The following is a 21,504-nucleotide window of genomic DNA, read 5'->3' as shown; positions in this document are numbered from 1 at the left end:
AAAAAAATTATTCATTCATGAGAGACATGAGAGAGAGAGGAAGAGACATAGGCAGAGGGACAAGCAGGCTCCCTGCAGGGAGCCCGATGTGGGACTCAATCCTGGGACAGGGATCACGCCCTGAGCCAAAGGCAGACAGACGCTCAATCGCTGAGCCACCCAGGCGTCCCTGCTCTCTTAGATGTAAAGCATATCAATAGAGATAATGCCTGTCAATTAACTTTCAAGTTGAAGAAAATAGAAATCACTTTGGTCTACTTGGGAACCAGAGTCCAAACCTGGCCTCTCCGCTCTTTGGCTCAGGCAGGTTGGTGATTTTTGCTCTGGTTGTGTGGCCTTCCTCGTGCACGTGCCTGTCAGCTGTTGCTCTGAGCCAGCCTCTGAAGCCATGCTGGGATGTACCCCAGACAAAGAGCGAGGCCCCAGGGCTGCTAAGGAGGCACCCCATGGAGCCCTAGTGCTCCAGCTCTGGCTTGCAGTGCAATCTGGGGTTGGAAAGACCGGGGAAGCCCTGTCACTCTGGGAGAGGAGGCAGTGGATTGTACCAGCCTTTGTTTTACTTCTTGCCTCCTCAGTTACTGGGCACAGGGATGCCAGGAGTTGACACAGGACGGGTGGTCCAGGGACAGCTGGGCAGTGTTGAGTCCCGCTGGCTCCGGCCTGCATTCTCTAGCTAACACGTGCTTTATGCACAAATAACTTTCATGTGCCTATTTTTTTTTTTTTCTTTAAAGTCAATTTTAAGTAATATTCGCTGGGAACAAAGTTGGCTAGGCAAACTGAAAAAGTGCAAAGAAAAATCTAAAAATTTTAATCTCTTCAGTTAGGAAAGCACAAACATCTGTTACTGGCTGAATTGTGTACCCCCTCCCCCCGCCCAAATTTGTACTTTGAAGTCCTCATCTCCATACCTCAAAATCTAACCATATTGGACATAGGTCTTTAGGAGGGGATTAAGGTAAAATGAAGCCTTCAGAGTGGACCTTACCTGATCTCATTGGCATCCTTATAAGAAGAGAAAATTTGAACACTCAAGAGACACCAGGGGTGCACACAGAGGGATGACAGTGAGGGCCTGGCAGGAAGACGGTCATCTGCAAGCCATGGAAAGAAGTCTCAGAAGAAATCAGACCCACCGACTCTTTGATCTTGGACTTCCATCCTCAGGAACTGTGAACTCCCCGGTGTGTGGTGTTTTGTTATGGCATCCCAAGCTAAGACAGCACCCCTCTCTCCTCTCATAGTAAAGCCCACTGGAGGCAGTCTGCACAGCCAGCTTTATTCCATGCTCTGAATTTCATGCTTTGCACTGTGGGCACTTTCCTGCACCCCTGACTCCCTGCTCACCAGGAGGATAAGGTTCCAGCTCTGTATCTGGGTATTTGAGATCATCCATGGATGGCCCTCTACCCAGCCATGCATGCTGATTTGCTGGCCATTTGCCAGACCGCTCCCTCTCTTCAGCTCCTGCCACCCACCTCCCCTGGCCCAGGTCTGACCTGCAACTGATTTGCCATGTAGCTCACCACAGTGCGTTTGTATATACACCTGTGTCCCTGGCACTTACCACAGTCCCTCTAACACATTCTGTTTTTAGCCAGCCTTTACATGACAGTAACTTCTGAAAAAGTGAAGATTGAGGATTTGGGGCAGAGTTAAATTCTTCATGGGCCCCTGTCTCTTGTATCCATGGATATTAGAGAAAGGATAACACATTATCACCAAGTTGGACTTATCCCAGGAATGCAAGCCCGGGAATGTATTAGAAAAAAAACCAATGTAATTTACTGTATTTACAGAATGAAGGATTAAAATGATCAGGTCATTTCAATAGATGGGAAAAGCATTAAATAACATTTGATATCCATTCATAGTAAAAACTGACAAACAAATAAACAGAAACAAACAAACAAAAAACTGCCTGCAAACTAGGAACAGTAGGGAATTCGCTCAAACTGTAAAAGACTTTTACAAAATTCCTACAGGCCAGATTACGCTTAGAGGTGAAAGTCTGAATTGTTTCCTGAGCCCATTTACTCCTCCCCAGGAAAACTTTCCTGACCCCCTGACCAGGTCAGATGCCCAGTGTACATGCCCCCAGGACCAGCCTCTCCTCCAGAGCAATGCTCACAGCTGCAGTTGAAACTGTGTTCATGCCACCATTCGGTCAACGTTTGTTTGCAGCGAGCTCCTCGATGATGGCCTTCTGCCTGGTGTTACTGTGCCGTGTACACGTCAGACAGAGTGAGCCTCTGAGTGAGTGGCAGGCACTGTCCTGCTTGCACAGAGCTTGAAGACTGGGGGCAGGGGACATCTATCAAATGAGCACGTTTGTACACCTGTGAACTCTGCAGCAAAGATGATGCTTTGGCTTCGCTCTGGGCCACTCCCCCACGGAGAATGGAAGCTCGTGCTTTGTCTCCTGGCTCAAGGCTGTTGGGGGTCATCCAGACCTCTCGCTGCCCACCCCACACAAATAGATGAGGTCACTAGGGCCCAGGATGTGAAGCACATCCACCAGAAGAACCACAAAGACTAGTTAAGAGTGAATGGCTGTGATAACTGCAGAGGGTGGTCCTCTTTCTAATCAATGCCTGTACGAACACCTGCAATTTGAAGCAGCTGGCAGGATGCTGTAACTCCTAGGATCCTGGGGCAAAGCCCCTCCCACTGAGGCTGCTTGCCCACCTGCCTTAGCTCTGGTCATCAGAAATCTGGCTTCTCTGCCCACGGTCACCAGACAGGACACAGGCCCTGGCCTAGCTAACCCCTTCTTCTGTCTGGAAGTGGACTTTCCCTTTCTTTCCAAGGAGGAGTGGGCAGCTCTTCACAGGTGAAGGGAAGCAGTGCCAACTCCAGGATTTCTCCATCCGGTGGTTGTTGGGGGAAGGGGCAGGGCTGGAAGCTGTGCTGGCACAGATAATATGAGTTTTTTTTTTAAAGATGTTATTTATTTATTCCTGAGAGACACAGAGAGAGAGGCAGAGACACAGGCAGAGGGAGAAGCAGGCTCCCTGCGAGGAGCTCAATACAGGACTCGATCCCAGGACCCCGGGATCACACCCTGAGCTGAAGCCAGATACTCAACCACTGAGCCACCCAGGCATCCCCAGACCATATGAATTTGAGAAGCCAGTGACTGTCCATCCCGAAGAATAGATGGCTGCCGTGGGAGCCGCGAGGGGTGGGAGACGCCAAGGGCCCTCGGAGTGGCCGCTGGAGAAGCATGTAAGGAAGAGGTGAGGTGGCCTCTGGATTAAAAGGTGAGGGCGGGCAGGCGCCCCAGCTGCCTGGACATGCCCTGGCAGACTTGTGCCTCCCCTCACCAGCCTGGGCAGGTTTCTGATCTGTTCCTTCTGAAATGCGCCTCATCCAACTGCTATATATAGTAAAGGGAAAGGAAAAGAGAAAGCACAGGCTTTCCTCACTGACACCATCAAAGCCACCCATCAGCTATAGATTCTCTAGAGGATGCACAGCCCCGTGTCTGCCACAGCTGCCTCTCTACCTGCGATCTTAAGAGGATGATTGTTTTATTTTGTTTTGTTTTGAAAAGAAGAATCACGATTCATGACAAGTGTACAATGAACACACATTAAAGGTTTTATTTAATTCATTTATTAATGAAGGAACCAGTTAAATGTTACAAGCAGTCCAAAGGAGAATTAAAAATAGCGTACAGACAGACCGAGGCAGGTTGGAATGCTGAGGTCAACTTGCAAGCAGATGCAGAACCAACAGTGGCCACTGGGCAGAGTTCACTTGTGTGTCTATGGACAGAAGTGGTGTGTGTCCCTGTGGGTGCTTTACAACTTGCCAAGTTGTCGAGAGGCTCCTGGATAGGGAAGGGCGGGGAGAGCCAGGAAGAGTATGCTGGAGGGAACACACGGTGATCCTTCTTGTCCATTTTATTTCATTTTTTCTGAAGATTCATTCTTTTTTTTTAATTTTTATTTATTTATGATACTAACATAGAGAGAGAGAGAGAGGCAGAGACATAGGCAGAGGGAAAAGCAGGCTCCATGCACCGGGAGCCCGACGTGGGATTCGATCCCGGGTCTCCAGGATCGCGCCCTGGGCCAAAGGCAGGCGCTAAACCACTGTGCCACCCAGGGATCCCTGAAGATTCATTCTTTATTTTGATACAGAGAATAAACCCTTCAACCTATAAAGGGTGTCACTTGTTTTCATACCACAGAGCAAACTTACAGAATCAGAATCTGTTCCCAGCTCAAGAACATCACATATGCTTTAGGAAAAGTCATTGATATTTGGAGTCAAAGAAACATCAGTGTGGAGGGAGTAACGAATTATCTCCCTCTCCTGATTTTTCATAATTTTACAAAATCGTCACTAGGAAAGCTAATAGTTGGGATGTCACATAATTATGCCAGAATCTAGTAAGAGCAGTGAAACCAGCCATGTGAATCCAGTCAAACTATAAAAAACATTTTATTGTCCTTCTCTCCTGTTTCTGGAGTAGGAAGGCTCTACTTTAAAGCCCCATGGGCCAGCAATATAGTTGAGTTATAACTTGTAGGTTCCTTCTGGTTACACTTGCAAAAAGAAGCCACAGAATTCTTGAGGGTCTGACATGTAGAAAGGAGTAAGCTAGGAGGCAGGCTGCTAATCTGGATTTACTTAGATGAAAAATATTTACAGAGCAGTCCAGTTGATAGGCTGTTAACATTGAAATAACCAAGCCTTGGAGCCCGGGTGGCTCAGTCGGTTAAGCGTTTGACTCCTGTTTTCGGCTCAGATCATGATCTCAGGATTGTAATATCAAGCCCCAAGACAGGCTCAGGGCTGGACATGGAGACTGCTTAAGAGTCTCTCTTTCCCTCTCCCTGTCTCTCCTCCCTCCCCCTAAGAAATAATCAAGCCTATATTGGTCAACAAGTCCGACCAGGTGATCAGAATACTGCCCCTAGACCTTTAAGTGATGCATTTGAAGTTCTCACAGTAAAGTTGTGCCTCCATCAGCTGTGATTATCTTCTTTGATTTTAATGTCCTGTCCATCAGTCTTCTTTTTTTTTTTTTTTGAGATTTTTTATTTATTCATGAGAGACACACAGAGAGAGGCAGAGACATAGGCAGAGGGAGAAGCAGGCTCCCTGCAGGGAGCCTGATGTGTGACTCCACCCCAGGACTCTGGGATCACTCCCTGAGCCAAAGGCAGATGCTCAACCACTGAGCCACCCAGCTGTCCAATGTCCATCAGTCTTTACCAGCTGTAGTGGTCACAGCTTGGTAAAACCTTGCCATGAAGTCTGGCTCACTGACCTCCAGCTACCTGACAGATTCATTGCACTCCTGCTCAGCCAACTCTCAAAATTACTGATCCCAAAGATGTTGCTGGAGCTTAAAGATACAAAGTGGTTGGTTTGCTGCAGATGTGCTAAGCTGCTTCAGCCCTTCCAGCAGTGGCTGTAATTTCCCCGGCACTGCCTTAGCTACCTACCGAGTCCTGTAGGAAATGTTCACTCTGGGGACCTGACGAACCAGCAAACCAGTAAAGAATGCACTTATCTCCCGGGAAGCGATTTAAGACATTGGGGAAGGGGAAGATCTAGTAATACTGTCTGGTCCTGAGGGTAAGGGAGAAGAGAAGGATGGTGGCATTGAAGAAGATGATTCCAACGGCACCCTCCTCTTTCTTCTCACAGGGCACCTGGAGACCGTCACAAAGGTGCTTAAACTCCAACAGTCACCACCACATCCGTGTTTCCTGAAAACCCTCTTTCTTGTCCATTTTAAATCTGTCATGGATCAGGGGAGAGGTGAGAGCTGAAGGAAATCTGGGCATTTCCTTCACCAAAATGAGCTGAGACAGGGGACAGGCTGAGGATGGATGTTGACAAAGTCGTGCACTGGACTCCCGATGCATGTGTGAGGAAGAAGTGGGACTGAGAAGGGGAGGGGGGATAAATAGCATATAAGTACACATGTAAATAAGGGTTTATAAAGGGAATAAATACATGAACAGATAAACAAGAGGGAAAGAGAATAGACAAGCAAATAAGAGTCAAGAGGAGGCCTGGAGGAGGTGAGAGAAGAACTGTTTTGCCCATTTGCTCCTTGGCTCATTTCCTTATTCACTGAGCAGTGTATTGGGCAGTGTGCTCCCCCCCTGGAGTACAAGCTCAACCAGCTACATTTTGACCGTTACTACTCATCCTACAGGGAAGGACAACACTGTGCGGTGGGGCAATGGCCCCCGGGGTTGTCCACATCCTGATCCCTGGAACCCGTGAATGTTATTGTACACAGCAAAATGGATTTTGCAGATAGAATTAAGTTCAGGACCTTGAGATAGAGAGATGATTCTGGATCATCTGAATGGGCCTGATATATTCACAGTGGTCCTGATAAAAGAGAGAGGCAGGTGATCAGAGGAGGAGAAGGCAATGTGACAGCAGAGGCAGGGATGGGAGAGATGTGGCCACAAGGCGTGGAGTGCTGGCCTCGTCTGGAAGCTGGAGGAGGCAAGGAACACATTCCCCTCTGGAGGATCTAGTGGGAACCAGCCCTCCAATACCTCTGATGCCTGTAGTCCTGTAGGATCTGGATTTCTGACTTTCAGAACTGGAAGAGAATAAATTTGTGTTGTTTTCAGCCATTATGTTTATAGTGATCTGTTACAGCAGCAACAGGAAGTGGATACATACTCTGAACAAATGCACCACAGCATGATTGCAATGCAGAGTGCTCTGATGGGGGAAACTGAGCCAGTCAGGGGAGCCACCACCTGGTATCCTGGGGATAAGGGATTCCTGCTGACACCTGAGAGTTTTGGAGGACGTGGCTGGCAGAGTATTGGGCTTGTTTTGGGTGGGGTGGGAGGGCTGGTGTCCCAAAGTATACCAGAGGAGGTAATAACCTTGCAGAGGCCCCGAAGCAATGTTTTCTTACCTATCAGGGGCAGAGGAAGGCTGGAGGCAAGAACCACTAATGTGTGGCTGTGGTGGTTTGCACAGGCCTGAACCCCATGATGGGGGGAAAACGCAAAGGAGGAGAATTCTCAAGACTTTCAGGAGGCCTTTGCAGGAAGGTGGGTGCTACATAAATTCGACATGGTGGTTTTAAACGAAGGGCTTAAAACCATTAATTAGTCATCTGAAATAAGTATTAGCTTGGGTGGGTGGCGCCATGGAGCTAGCTGGCAGCCTCCCTATGAAAGCAGCCTCAGGCTCCCTTCTCTTGGTGTCCTTAGAAAATGTGAACCTAGCGGTACCCACATTGCCTAACAGAGTCTGTTAATACCTGGGTAAAAAGAAAGATCGTCTTTACCACAGCTTTGATTCTGAGACTAGCCTCAAATTCTCTCTAAAAATCCAGAAAGTGTTTTGCTCATCTATACATTCCTAAAGGCCACACAAGCAGAAGCCTTAGCAGCAGTGGACCAAGTGCACACTGCCTGTGAAATCTCCAAGAGGGTCACTGTGGAAGTAGTGATTGGCCAAGTTGCCTTTTTCAGGATATCAGTGGTCCTCACACCCATTTGCTGCGTAGTGAGCTTGTCTTTTGGTACTTGAGGTACTTGGTTTTGATTGTTTATTTGCATTTTAATCCCCAGAGCTCCTCCCACGATGGATGTTTGTGAGCCAAATTATTTGGCAGGAGACTTTGGTGTCGTGGATAGATGGGGAGCAGCAGAATCAGTGTCTTTTCAGACCTCTCCTCCTGTTGGCCATCTCCTCTTTCTGCTTCATACATGTCCTTTTTACAATCTTAGGGGTTGTCGCACATACCAGGAGAGCCGGTCCCATGGCACAGATTCTCCCCCCTGAGCCTGATACTGCACTGGCTCGTGCTTTTTCCTTGGGTGATATGTGATGGACCCTTTCTCTTGATTCCTCATACTCTTCAACTAAATTTTCACTTCTTATTAATTTATCGTTTGTAGGGCAGCCCAGGTAGCTCAGCGGTTTAGCGCTGCCTTCAGCCCAGGGCCTGATCCTGGAGACCCGGGATCAAGTCCCACGTCAGGCTCCCTGCATGGAGCCTGCTTCTCCCTCTGCCTGTGTTTCTGCTGCTCTCTCTCTCTCTCTCTATCTCATTAATAAATAAATAAAATCTTTAAAAATTTTTTTATCATTTGTGATATTGATTCTATTTGGGGGTATGCCTTGAAGGCTGCATCCGGTCACAGCAAGAGAGGGGTCCACGCTGGGGTCCCCATGTAAGTGAATTTTGGATGAATTATAACCTGTACACTGGAAAAGTCTAGAATTGAGGAATACAGGCCAATAAAAAAAGACCTACAGATTTGGAGACCCTCTGCTTAAAATGACATATGCACTCCACTTAGCAGTGCTTTGCGAAGTTTGCTCTAATCATTCTGACAGATATTCAACTTCAGTCTCTTTCAGAGTCCTGAAAAATTTTGAAAGTACCAACAGGCATCCTCTCTTGATGACCTGCTTACACAAGGAGCTAAAGTTGAGTGTGTTCTATACATAGCACACGTTCTCAGCCTTCCATGTCTGGCCAAGTATGTTGCTGATCACACTCAGGGAACATTGACATTCCTTAGAAATGTGGCAACTAAAATGATTTCTTAAAATCAGTAAATACAGTATTTCTTTGATCTGCTTACTTTGATCAGGCCATGCTCCTGTCCAGGAAATTATTTTTTCCTCTTCTAGAATAGATTAGATTAGAATAGAACAGATTTTCCTACCTTCTATTTCCTCCTCCCTTGGGATGATGATAAGCATCAAGAGGAGGGACTCTGAATTTTTGCAAGCATTTGTGTTCTGGTTGACATTGTGATGATGTTGATTCATGGCACCCCATGTTGAAACAGGTCTGGTTGAGGCTTATTGGAAACATGCCACCTCATGTAACCTGGGTTTGTTGGAGCTTCAATATAGAAACAACTTCTTGGCAACACTAATTCTCTTGATCATAGTGTTGTAGTTAAGAAGGCACAAGAATCCAGAGCCCTGGAGACCTGAAACCTTTCATAGAACCAGCATGTATATTGTCTCCTAAATAAGGAACGTTCTTGGAGCGGGGTGGGGGGTCCATTAACCTGGAGCTCATGATAACCAGATGACTTGAATCAAGGGTGTGAGTCAGGAAATGGAATTCAGGATGAGGGAGCTGAGTGTGGCCTCATGCACAGGTCTTTCCTGACTCTCTTCCTTTGACAGCAGGCCTGTGTGGCCATGGTTTCATAATGCTGGGTGCCTTCTATGTTGTCGCATGAAGAGCCTGTGTTCTGGGAGCTGGAGAGAAGGGTGGGTGTCTCCAAAGTCCCGTCCACATACCCCACTTGAAGACCAGAGTAGTCAGGGCTTGGGTAGGCTGCAAATAATGGAAAACCCAAAAGGCAGAACTTTATAAGAAACCTTGCTTTTTCTGCCTGCAAGAAGTCTGAGTTGTTGGAAGTTCAGGGCTGAGTTGGAGGTTTAGGGAGGCCAAGGCTTAGGCTTTAATGCCTTCTTTGGCCTTCTCCTCAGGGTCATCTAGAAGGTGACTGATACAGGTGGGATGGGCCTGAGTTGCAGGGAACAGTGGGCTATGAGGCTGGCACTCCCTCTGGATGGTTGTGGGGATAGCCATCAGGAAGCCTCCTCTCCACCTGGTCAATCTGAGAAGGGATAATGTGCACTCATGCCAAAAGGCCAGACTGGGTTCCCAGGTGGGAAAGAGCAGCCCCAAGGCCTGCAGAAGCTTTGGTGGCACTCACACTTCTTGTACTCCTATGAGCTGTTCAGTAGCCCTGCTCAACAAGGCCACTGTTGTCCTTTCCAACAAGTCACCACATGGTACTCTGCTAAACACTTAGAAGTACCTGAGCTCTTGGCTGATGGTGGCTCACTTTAATTGCAGACCACACAATGTTGAGGTGGAGGGAGAAGCAGTGGTTCCCTAGGGAGGCCCAGCATCATGACCCTCAGGGGTTGTCATGGGACAAGATGGTGGGACAGCTCCTATAAACTGGTCTTTGCTTACTGCTTTTATGTTTTGTCTTCAAAACTTTGCCTCTCCTTCTTCCCTTCCACTCTTCCTTGACTGTTCAGTTAAAGGCAGGCTGAGTTACCTACCATGAATTGCTGCACCTCTGCCCTTCCCTTTACCTGGATGACTAAAAAGAGGCCACCACAACTCAGCGAGGCCCATGTCCTGGAGGCAGGCTTTGGCCCCAGGCCCAGGAGTCAACAGGCAAGAGATACACCTTGGTTTTTCTTTAACATAATTTAATTTCTTAGGCTTCCATTCTGCACAGGCAGAGAAGCTTATTCTTGGTCAGTTGGCATCCTTTGCCTTTCCTGAGGATGCGATCAGTGCAAGGGGCCAGGCTGGCTGCCAGCATCTCTCCACTTGAGTGTTTCAGATGCTTTCTTGCCAGCTCTTGGTCATCGGGTCCTGCTGGTCACTGCTGTTGTCTCTTGTTCTTGCTTGATCCTGACTCTGCTTCAAGCCTGCTCTCTCTGGGCCTGAGAAGCTCTTAGGAGCCCACCCATCCTAGGAGGAAGTCAGGTGAACTTGGGTCTGGCTTGCTACTTCTGAGCCATTAAATAGGTATTTTTTCTGCTCACTTCTCCTGAGGAATTTAGGGGTTTTGCCCCATTGTGGGTTTCAGCTTGGGATCTGAGATTATCCTCCTGCTTATTGATCACTGAAAAGGCAAAGTGAGGATGGGACACACTTGGGGCACAGGGCCTTCCCAGGACCCACCCCCTCCCCATTCTGCTCAGGAGAGCACTGTGCAGCTGAAACTGGAGACTTACTTTGTAAGGTCACACATTCCTCCAGAGCTCTGGTCTTATCCCAGGGCCTGAGCTTGCAGTCAAAGCTCTGCTAAGTGATGTCTGGCTGAAGCAGGGAACATGGAATGATCCTGTTACATGACACAGGAGAAGATCTTGGGAGCAGAAGAAGCCCGTCAACACCTCAAGAAATCCCACCAAATCTATGTAAGAGGAAGAGAGAAAGAAGGTTGAAGAGAGGTTCCCCCCCCCCTTTTAAGATTTATGTATTTATTTGAAAGAGAGAGAATGAGCAGGGGTGAGGGGCAGCGGAGGGACAAGCAGATTCCCCACTGAGCAGGGAGCCTGATATGGGGCTCAATTCCAGGACCCTGAGCTTATGATATGAGCCGAATACAGATACTTAACCCACCGAGCTACCCAGGCACCTCAGGTTTTTCCCTTTTAATATACCATACAGATTAAATTTTAGACTGTCTGTGTGTTTGTTTTTAAAATTTTGGTCCTTTAGATGTCAGAGAATTTCAGAATACATGAGTAAAAATGCACTTACTTTTCAGTGCTCTTGGGGTCTCTTTGAAATGATCGGAAGTTAAGAAACTTAGTTATGTTATTTTACTGAAAATTTTTTTAACTTGTAAAGTGATCTGCTAGGCTATCAAACTTTTTAGGTGCACCCAAAATAACACCCTATTTCTGAAACCACCGTATTTTACACTTTCACTTCCCACATACACCAGCTTGGTGACAAGAAACCATATGAACAATGTGCGGAATTGAGGTTCTCGGAAACACACCCAGGACCTCTTGTTCACAGTGTCTCTGCTCAGCCACTCCTTCTGCCCAGCGTGTCCCCATCCTGTCCCCCTGGCACTCTCCTGCCTCTTCTTCAGGGACCAATGCCAGTACAATCTCCCCAGCTTCACCTGGCAGCCCTCCCCCCACTGCCAGCCGGAAGAGTGGTTCTCTACCTGTGTTCATCATCCGTTAGAGCATCTCTCTCACTGTATTAGAGAGACTGGGTCACCTGGGTGCGTCCTTCCTCTGTACTTTTGCAATCTATGGTTTATACACCTCTTAGATGTACTGCCTAAAATTTTAGACCCTCAAAATCTGAAAGTCACCCCTGACACTACCCAATTACCTGTTGAAAAAGGTGCTTTGTTATCCCAGGGTGCACAGTAGATCCTTTAGGTCCTGGGCATCTGAATGTGTATTTTGATGGGGTCACAGCTATGAGAACAGAGGAGCATACGGCCATTAGTTTCCCTGTGGGTGAGCTGCTTCATTCCCAGGGCCAGCTCTTAGTGATTTCTCAATCTCTGGGGCTAACGTGGGACCAGACACATAGTGTTATGGGTTGAATTGTGTCCCCCCACCCCCAAATCTTTACATTGATATCCTAAGTCCTACTACATCAGAATGTGACTTATTTAGAAATAAGATGGAGGGCACTTCAGTGGCTCAGCATTTGAGCATCTGCCTTTGGCTCAGGGCGTGATCCCAGGGTCCTGGGATCAAGTCCCACATTGGGCTCCCTGCAAGAAGCCTGCTTCTCCTTCTGCCTATGTCTCTGCCTTTCTCTCTCTGTGTTTCTCAGGAATAAATAAATAAAATCTTTAAAAAAATAAATAAGATGGTTGCAGATATAATTACAGTGAGATCATACTGGTAGGGTATGGGTCTCTAATAGGTAGGTGGGTCTCTAATCCAGGGTGACTGGTCCTTCTGAAGAAGGGAAATCTGGGTACATACATGTGTATCAAGAGAACATCATGTAAAGATGAAGGCAGAGACTGGGGAGATGTTTCTGCATACCAGGGAACACCAAAGATGGCAAGCAGATCACCAGTAGTTGGGGTAGAGGCATGGAAAATAGATTCTCCCAAATGGCTTTCAGAAGAAACCAACCCTGTCGACACCTTGATCTTGGACTATTGGTCCTGGAACTGTGCAACAATAAATTTCTGTTGTCTAAGCTCCCCACCCCCCCCATCTGCAGTACTTCTTAAAACATTCCTATAAAGGAATACACCTCATATGTATCCTGAGTAAATACTAAACAAGTGAATGAATGAATGAAACCTTCCAGTAGCAAAGGTGCACCGAAGAGCATCTCATGCTGACTCATGGGATAACCCACACTTGTCTGACAACATTGGGAGAGCCATACCTCTTGGCACCCCTTGGCAGCTGGTTGAATTATATGATGTCCATATGAAATATCAGGTATCCCCCAGGCTTAATGACAATTAGTGGGGTGACCTCAAGGAAATGGGGTAGCCACATGAAAATCTGTGCTTCTAAGAGGGTCTTGGAGTTTTCTAAACTTAAGGAAAGAACAAATGAGAAACCTTGCAGTCTTTGACATGTATTAATATGAAGTTGTTTTTGAATCTTTTATTATTTTAGGAAAATACTTGCTTTTTTCATGGCAGATTAATTAAAGGGCATACACATGGGGGGCTGAGTTACCTTAGGAGATCTCCCTCCCCCTCAGGAGTCTGCTTTGTTCTGAGCCTCCAAGCTGTTGTATTTGCACTTTGGCAGGAGGGGGTGGGGTGGGGCATTGGCATGGTTGAAGACCAAGGTAGATCCTCACACCCCAGGCCCAGCTCACCAGTGCTATTCAGCTGTTGTTCACACACCCTTCTCCCTTGTGCCCAGGTGTGAGGAGCCCTCATCATCCATCTTTATCTGTGCCTCTCATCCAGTTCACTGATGCTATCCATGTAAATGTTTTGTGTTTGGGTTAAACCCAAAAGATATTGACGATACCCTAACCCCTCATACCTCAGAATGTGATTTTTTTTTAATTTTTTTTTTTTTTATGATAGTCACAGAGAAGAGAGAGAGAGAGAGAGAGAGAGAGGCAGAGACACAGGCAGAGGGAGAAGCAGGCTCCATGCACTGGGAGCCCGACGTGGGATTTGATCCCGGGTCTCCAGGATCGCGCCCTGGGCCAAAGGCAGGCGCCAAACCGCTGCGCCACCCAGGGATCCCCTCAGAATGTGATCTCGTGTGGAAATAAGGACTTTGCAGACACTTAAGATGATGTTATCAGGGTGAATTCTAATCCGGTTTGACTGTGTCCTTATAAAAAGGGAGAATGTGGACACACACTCTCACACACATACACACAGGGAGAATGCCATGTGAACACAAGGGGATCGGGAGATGCATCTATAGCCAGGGAATGTGGCAGATTGCCAGCAAACCCCCATGAGTGAGGAGAGGGACTTGCAGCCCTCAGAAGGAGCCAACCCTACTGAATGACACCTCGATCCCGGGCTTCCGGCCTCCAGAGCTGAGAGATAATACATTTCCATTGCCGAAGCCAGCCGTCTGCGGTACTTGGTTACAGCAGCCCTAGCACAGTGATTCAGGGGGTGATCTCAAAGTTTCCTATCCCGAACGGTGGCTCATTTAGAAGAGGGGTGCCAGATGGCCCTTTCCCATATATGAGCATCTCACATTTAAAGGAGCAGTTCTGGGCTATCTGAGGTTACTTGCAAGTGCCCATCTCAGTCATAAACTTCCTGAAGTTGCATCATGAAGAATTTGTTTTCCCTAGCAGTCTTTTGTTTCATGGCTTTCTTCCCTTCTCTTTTTGTTCCCTCATTCTTCCTGGCACATTTCTACTTGGAAGAGCTTTGGTCTGGGCTCTTGGTGCTCAGTTATTAGGAGCCTCTGTTGCACCAGGTAGGAAGCCATGGAGTGTGTTCACGGGCTTGCGGTCCCCTCACAGATCAAAGTGGAGACATCCTGACTCTTCAGCTTGCTCTGTGAGGTGTGTCTCTGCCTCAAGGCCCTGCTGATAGATGATGGAGGAGCACAGGGTCGAAGAAGGCTGTTGCCCTCTGAATGGGTATGCCTCTGCAAAATCCTTATGTGGAAGCCCAACCTGCCATGTGGTGATACTTGGAAATGGGGCCACTGGGAAGTAATTAGGTTTAGATGAGGTCATGGGGGTGGGGCCTCTTATAAGAAGAGGAAGAGACTAGAGCCCTCTCTCTGCCATGTGAGGACACAGTGAGAAAGCGGCTGTCTGCAAGCCAGGAAGAGAGCTCTCACCAGACTGAACCTGCTGGCACCTTGATCATGGACTTCCAGCCTCCAGAACCGTGAGAAATAAATGTCTGTTATTTAAGCCACTGGTCTGTAGTGTTTTGTTATAACAGGCCAAGCAGACTAAGACAGAGGCTTTACTTCTCTGCTCCCAAAGGACTGGCCCTCCTGGGGTGGAGCAGAGAGCTGTGAATACTGGGTTTTGAATCTGGCCACTAATGATTGGCTGCCGAATCAGTTCAGGGACAAACGGCTGTGCCTGAAAGAGACAGTGTTTTCCAGCCTCTATTCAGTGGGTTTAGAAACCCAAATACGTATGAATGCTCTTAAGCCCACAGAATTAGGCTAGCTTAGTTTCTCCAATTGGACAATGAGGACTTCCTCATTCTATGTGCCAAAGGGTCCTGGGACCTCAAAAATGTGTCATTGTTGTTGAAGTCCTGCAGATAAGTAGCCAACCACCTCTTATGCAACCATAAGGGAATTATGTGTTAAGGGAAGGGGGGATGCAAAAGGTGTCCATTAGAGGCAGGAGGGAGGGAGCGGTCACTTAGACATGTGCCACCTCTTCCATAAATGTTGCCAGACATTTCCTCCTTGGCAGCTGATCATCAGACCTTCAGTGGAAATGAACGCTATAGCGACCCTAAAAAAAACCATTAACATGTATAAACTTTCCACAGTATTTTATGAAGTAGATGAGTTTGCATCATTTTCCCCCCTAACTTATGGCCTGAATATTTTATTTTTTGGTTAAGTTTAGTTCTGTTCAAAATTGGTCTCTTCAGTATCTGCCCTATGTAAGCATTGGGCTAGATTCTAGGGAGGATAGTTGTGCCTGGAACATGGTACCTGCCCTCAGGTGTACAGTCTCGTGAGGGGAGATGCCATACACAGAACATGTAGTATGAGGCCGAGTGTCCAACACGAGTTACAGAGGATGGGGCGGGGAGAGGCTGGGTGCCTAGAGTGGTGCGGCACTGCCTTGGAGCACACCTCAGGTGTGGTCTACAGGAGCAAGGGCCATCTCATCCAGTGAGGGCTGGGGGTCCCTCCCCATCTTGACAGGTGGGGAGATTTTAAGGACTGGGAGGCATTCTGGTTGTGAGGCTATCATATGCAAAGTCTGGAGGCAGCTGTGTGTGTGGGTTCACTGTGTGATAGAAGCAGGGTGTAAGACTAGAGAGATCCATAGACAGAGATGGTTTCTGCCTTTGTAGACTGGCAGGATGAAACTGTCTTCTGGGTCCTGGCTGGGAGAAGCCTGCAAGGTATTTGAACTTAGAGATGACATATCCCAAAACCAAGGTTAAGGGAGGTCATTTGGGTGGCAGAGTATGCTGAGCCAAGAGATGGGAGAGAGAAAGGAAAAAACTCACAAAGCACATCCCAGGACTCGGGCTGGCTGGACACGTAGGTCTGAAGAAGGGGAGGGCAAAAGGTGACCCCACTGAGCCTCTGCATCCTTGACCCCATTTGACGTGGATCACATTAGAACATACTGAATTTGTCACCCATCGGTCCTTGTCCTTTTTCCATAAATGTTGGTATTTAAAAACTCATTTCTTGCTTTTCTAATGAATAGGGGCTGAAGTCTATGCACAGAGATGACTGTTTTGTTTATACTTGCTTAATGATAAACAGCACTAAGGACATTTTTAAGGGCACCAAAACTTCCTTTTCCAATTTATCAGTAGTAACTTTTACTTTGGCAAATGGAGGGGCAATTGAATACTATTGTCTTAAGCCTCCCTGATGGAGCAGAGATACCCAGTGGGGAGCGTGGGAATCTACTTGGCAGAGGGAGCGTCTCCTTTTATTCCCATATGGAAAGAGACATAAATTTGGGGAGTGCTTGCTCTTTTCCTAGGTTTCTGTGGCCCACGTTAACAATCTTCTCAAGTGAATTTCAAATTCTCTTTCCAATGGGCTGCAAAAGTACTTAAACCATTTATTTGTTCTGGTCCTGAAATCAGAGTTACTTAGTAAACTCCCAAAGTGCCTGAACCATGAGAAGTCAAAGGTAAAATGACATGTTTAAAAGTTGCCATAAATGTTGGCAACTGGATGTGATGATAAATCTGAGCCATTTCACATGGTCAGTTGGGTCAGTAATAAAAGACATGAACTTAAAATATATTTCATCTTGCCTTTCATGGCTATAAAGATCAATAAATTTTGTAAAATTTAAAGATAAAGTGTGAGACATTTTGAATTTTATGTGAATGACTTGCATGGTGACAGTAACCATGTCGTGGCCCTTGGAGCAGGAGGTAATTTACAGTTGATGGTTTCTTGGCAATATATATATGTATTTTGGAGGTAATATTTAAAAATTACCCAGCACATGGTTTCTGATAAAATGCATAACTCAGGTACTTGGAGTTGTTTTATAGGAAAAAGATGAAGGCACACTGTGTAGTTAGGATCCGGGCACGTTGCTCCTCCCTGGGGAATTATGAGTATGGAAACCTGGCTCCCGCCAGGGAATGATAAAGCATGCCTGTGGAAAATGAGTCTTGACTTGAGCTCAGTGCCAGAGTGCTCTGAAATTCAGGGCTCTCCCAGGACTGTCTGCATGTTCCTGTCTCAGCTGTGACCACTTGAGGCTGCTGGGGCAGGTGGAGCAGGCGAGGAAAGATTCTCTGCCTGAAAGGGAATGCTGGGGCATGTGCTGTCACTATGTCCGGGTGCACTGTGCCCTCAACCTCTACCCAGGCTTTAAGCCTTGCTCTCTGACACATGGTTTGAGAGCACGAGGGAGATGATGGAGATGTGCCTTCACAGCGAAATTCTGCTCAATGTGAAGGCCTATCTGTTCTCTTTGCACAGAAATCATGTGTGTGTGTCTGTGTGTGTGTGTGTGTGTGTGTGTGTTTTGGAGGGCTACTGTGCTCTCATGCTAGGTTCCATAGTACTCTGCCCCTACAGCCTCTTTCCACGTGTAGGGGCTGGGTGAGGCTGGAAACTGTAAGCTATCCAATTAGCTATTCAGTTTTAACTGGTAATTAATTGTAATGATTAAGATGGGTCTAGGAAACTTTGAGAATTGACAAAAGGTGACTGACCTAGTTAGATGGGGTGAGGGTGATGGTCAAGGAGAGCTTTTTTGAGATAATGGCACTTGACATCTGAAGGGTGCTCTGGGAGGCATAGGAGGGGAGAGAGTCTCAGGCAGAGCCAGCAGTGCCTGTGATGACCCTGGGGGAGGACGGGATTTGGTATGTAGGAGAAACTGAGGTGGGGGAGGGCACAGTGTGGGAAGTTAGAGGAGTGTATCCAAGGCTACTGAGAAAGGCCAGGGCCAGGCCCAAGGGCACTGGGTATTTAACAAAGGATTTCAGCAGAGCAGTGATGTGAACAAATCTGTATTTTAAGAATGTTGCTCTGGCTTCTGCATGGGGAAGAGATTGGGGTAGGAGGATTGAGTGATAGAAATAGTGAGACCAGTTGGGGCTATAGCAGTAGATGACACAGAAGATCAGGTTGCCTGGACTCAGAAGGTAGCCATGGACACAGAGAGGAGTGGACAAGCTCAAGGTGTCTTTGGTGATAGAATGGACAGTTATGGTTAGCTCTCAATCAGCCATTGTTTGTATTCATTGCTTCCTTGCATCTTCCTTGGCCACTGACAACCACTACTAATTTGTTCAGCTTCTAATTGTAACAAGGGAGGTAATCACACATCCCCAAAGGTGTGTGCCCTTTCACTCCTTCCACATACATGCACGATCTTCCATAGCATATACATGTGAGCCCCGAAATTGCCAATGAAGGTTTATTCCCTCTAGGATTCCAGTATTAGGATAGATGAAGTTTTGCTGAAGTGACAAATTTTCCCATAATCCCAATAGCTTAACAGAACAAGGGTTGGTCAATTGTGAATGCTGTCTGTCCAAGGAGAAGGATGCTCTGCTCCACACAGTCCCTCAGGGATCAAGGCTGGTAAGAACACCTTGTTCTTTAGGCAGAAGAATCTAGAACATGAGGCCTCTTTAGCCTCTGCATGGATGAGAGAGACTGGAGACACGTGAGCTTCTTCTGTATGTGTCACTGGACCTCATGGTTCTGCCAGAACTAACCACCATGACCCTGCCTTACTACAAGGAAGCTAGGAAATAAATACAAGGGAGCCCGCTGAAATACCAGATAACTAAATGAAACGGTGTTTCTGTTTCTGCCATAAGCCTGGATTCAAGGCAGAGGAGACCCAATTAGTGAAAATTCAGAGAGCTGGTGAAAAGGATTCATAGCTTTACACAGTGCAGGGAAGGTGGTTCTATTACAGAGGGGCTCGTTTCCCAGAGCCTGGGGAAAAATGCTTAGATGATGATGACGACGACGACGATGATGATGACGATGATGATTTTCCTCCTTCCTCTGTCACCTCACAACATTTAGGAATAGCTTAATCTCCTTAAGACAGTATGTAATTTCCTCTCATGCGAAAGCCACATCTGATGGGGTCACCACAGGCCCTGTGGCCCAAGGTCTCGCCCGGGTCCCCATCTACCCTTTCCCAAGCAGAGCACAGCACAGCCGTCTGCTTTGCCCTCCACCTTGGTGAGAGTCAGCCTCCAGATGGCCCCCGGGTGATTCCTGACTCCATCTTCCCTCCTCCATGATGACCTGCATAACCATATTGTGGAAAAGACCACGCGACGCCTGAGGCTATGTCATACAAGACGTTACCCCTTTTGCCGTGCTCTCTGGATGGTGTGGATGGTTCGCTCTGGGGGAAGCTCACCACAACCTTCAGAGACACTCCAGCAGCCCCTTCTGGAGAGGGCCACCCTTGAAGGACTGCTGCCTCCTGCCGACAGCCAGCATTCACTTGCCAGTGGTGTGCACGAATCATGTTGGAAGTGGATCCTCTCATGCCATTCAGGCTTTCAGGGGACCGCAGCCCCTGCTGACATCTGCCTGCAATCTCAGGAGATGCCCTGAGCCAGAAACATCCAGCTAAGTCCCTCCCTGATCCATCGAAATTTCACGAGATACTCCCTGTTTGTTGTTGAACCTCTTAAGTTTTGGGTTAAATTACTATGCAACAATGGATAACTAATACACCCCAAATTCAACAGACTCCTCCTTATGCCCTCGTGCTATTTCACCATGGGACATTCTCAGATTCTCCTGTAGACTTGACTGCTCCGGCCTTTGTGTTCCCACAGCATGTGGCTTTTCACTTGACTTCTTTATTTCTAAATTGCATTAAAGTTGCTTCTTTCCTTGTCAGTCTCCTTAATTTGAGGATGTACCGCTTGAGGACAACAGTCTGGTCTGGCTCACGCTTGTAACCATATATTTGGCAAAATAGTTTGATGATAGTAGCAAACACTTATTCTTAGTTCATACTGTATGGTCCTAGGAGCTTTATGAATATTGACACATTTAATCATCCCGTCATGTCTGCTGGAGGTACCATTATTAGCCTCACTTTTAAATCCAAGGAAAGCAAGGCACAGAGAACTTGAGTAAGACACCCAAGTTTGCACAGCAAGTAAGTAGCAGAATCAGAATTATGAAGCCCAGCAGTCAAATTTCAACAACCCTGCTCTTGTCTCTCTCTGCTATCCAACTCGGATTGTGTGTCTTGGGAAGGGAATGAAAAACTATCAGGCGGGCCAAGTACTCAAAGGACTAGGAAAAAAAATTATTAGAAGAAGGGAAGTAGTATGAATAGTATGTCAGGGAATGACAGCAAAGGACAAATGGGCAATGTTACAATCTCAGAGAAATAGACTTCTTTTGAAGAATAGTTTTCCAATTCGTAGATGAGAAGCTTGACTGCAGTTGGAATTCAATCTATAGGAGATGCAGACACGGGGTGGATCATGTGGTTCGTGAAGTTAGGGAAGTCTGAAATAAAAGAGAAATAGCCGTCAAGGAAATCTTCAGTATTTCTGTTTGTTTCCATGTCTGTCTGGCTGTGAACACCTTTGGTTGGTTGGGTTATCCTAGCTCACTGGTTCGTTTAGGGCCCCTTCAAACTCCTTGTATCTGGGTAAGTGTGTGGAGTGCCGAGGACGCGGGACTGTGTGTGACGCTTGCTGAGCATTGCTGCAGGCTGCTGCTTCCCGGAGGTGTGCCCGGAGCAGGAGGCAGGAGCGGTAGCGCCAAGTACACAACGAGTGGGAGTCCAGGACTGCTGAGGCGGCAGAGGAATTCCCCAGGAGGACAGAGGAGACACATCAGAAAAGCAACCAAGGGCACAGTAAGATCCAGGACAGCCAACTGTTTGCAGAGCACGCGTTCTTCCTGGGTTGGGTCCAGGCTATTAAAGTAGAGGATGTGTTTGAAATGCTTAAGAGGAATCCTGATTGTCATCACCGCCTGTTAAGTGTGCTCTTGGGGAGATCATCTTTAGCGCAGGACTGTGTGCGGGGAGGAGTCTGATCACCTGCAGACTTCACCAGCTCCCGTGGTGCCTGGTCCACGGCAACGTCCGCAGGTGTACCTACTGCACACCTGTCACCTCTGCTTGAACTGCTCACGCTAAGGTCTCACATTCTAAGCCGTCGATAAGAATAAGGGTTGACTTTGTCTTACTGGCAGCAGTGAGTAGAGGGAAGAAAGGGGCCCTTTTCTGGGCTGACAGGGGAGCCACATGTCAAAAAGCTGCCGTGAACTCGGGCTGCGTGCTTTTGCAGTGGTGCCGGTGGCCATCCCAAGCTTCGTTAAGCATCCTGCACTCCTCGTCTGTCCATGACA

The 21,504-nt window shown here is 47.4% G+C and overlaps 2 pseudogenes; one reads left to right on the top strand and one right to left on the bottom strand.

Moving 5' to 3' along the window:
- Positions 1–5,218: 5,218 nt before the first annotated feature.
- Positions 5,219–19,648, bottom strand: LOC112665073 (uncharacterized protein C14orf119 homolog; annotated as a pseudogene).
- Positions 14,724–21,504, top strand: part of LOC112664415 (NADH dehydrogenase [ubiquinone] 1 alpha subcomplex subunit 1-like) — a 273,634-nt pseudogene continuing 266,853 nt past the window's right edge.

This window comes from Canis lupus, chromosome 17, assembly GCF_003254725.2.
Source record: "Canis lupus dingo isolate Sandy chromosome 17, ASM325472v2, whole genome shotgun sequence".
In the NCBI taxonomy this organism is placed as follows: Eukaryota; Metazoa; Chordata; class Mammalia; order Carnivora; family Canidae; genus Canis; species Canis lupus.
Note: the sequence above shows the minus strand (reverse complement) of the source record. Positions and strands in the feature narration are given on the sequence as shown.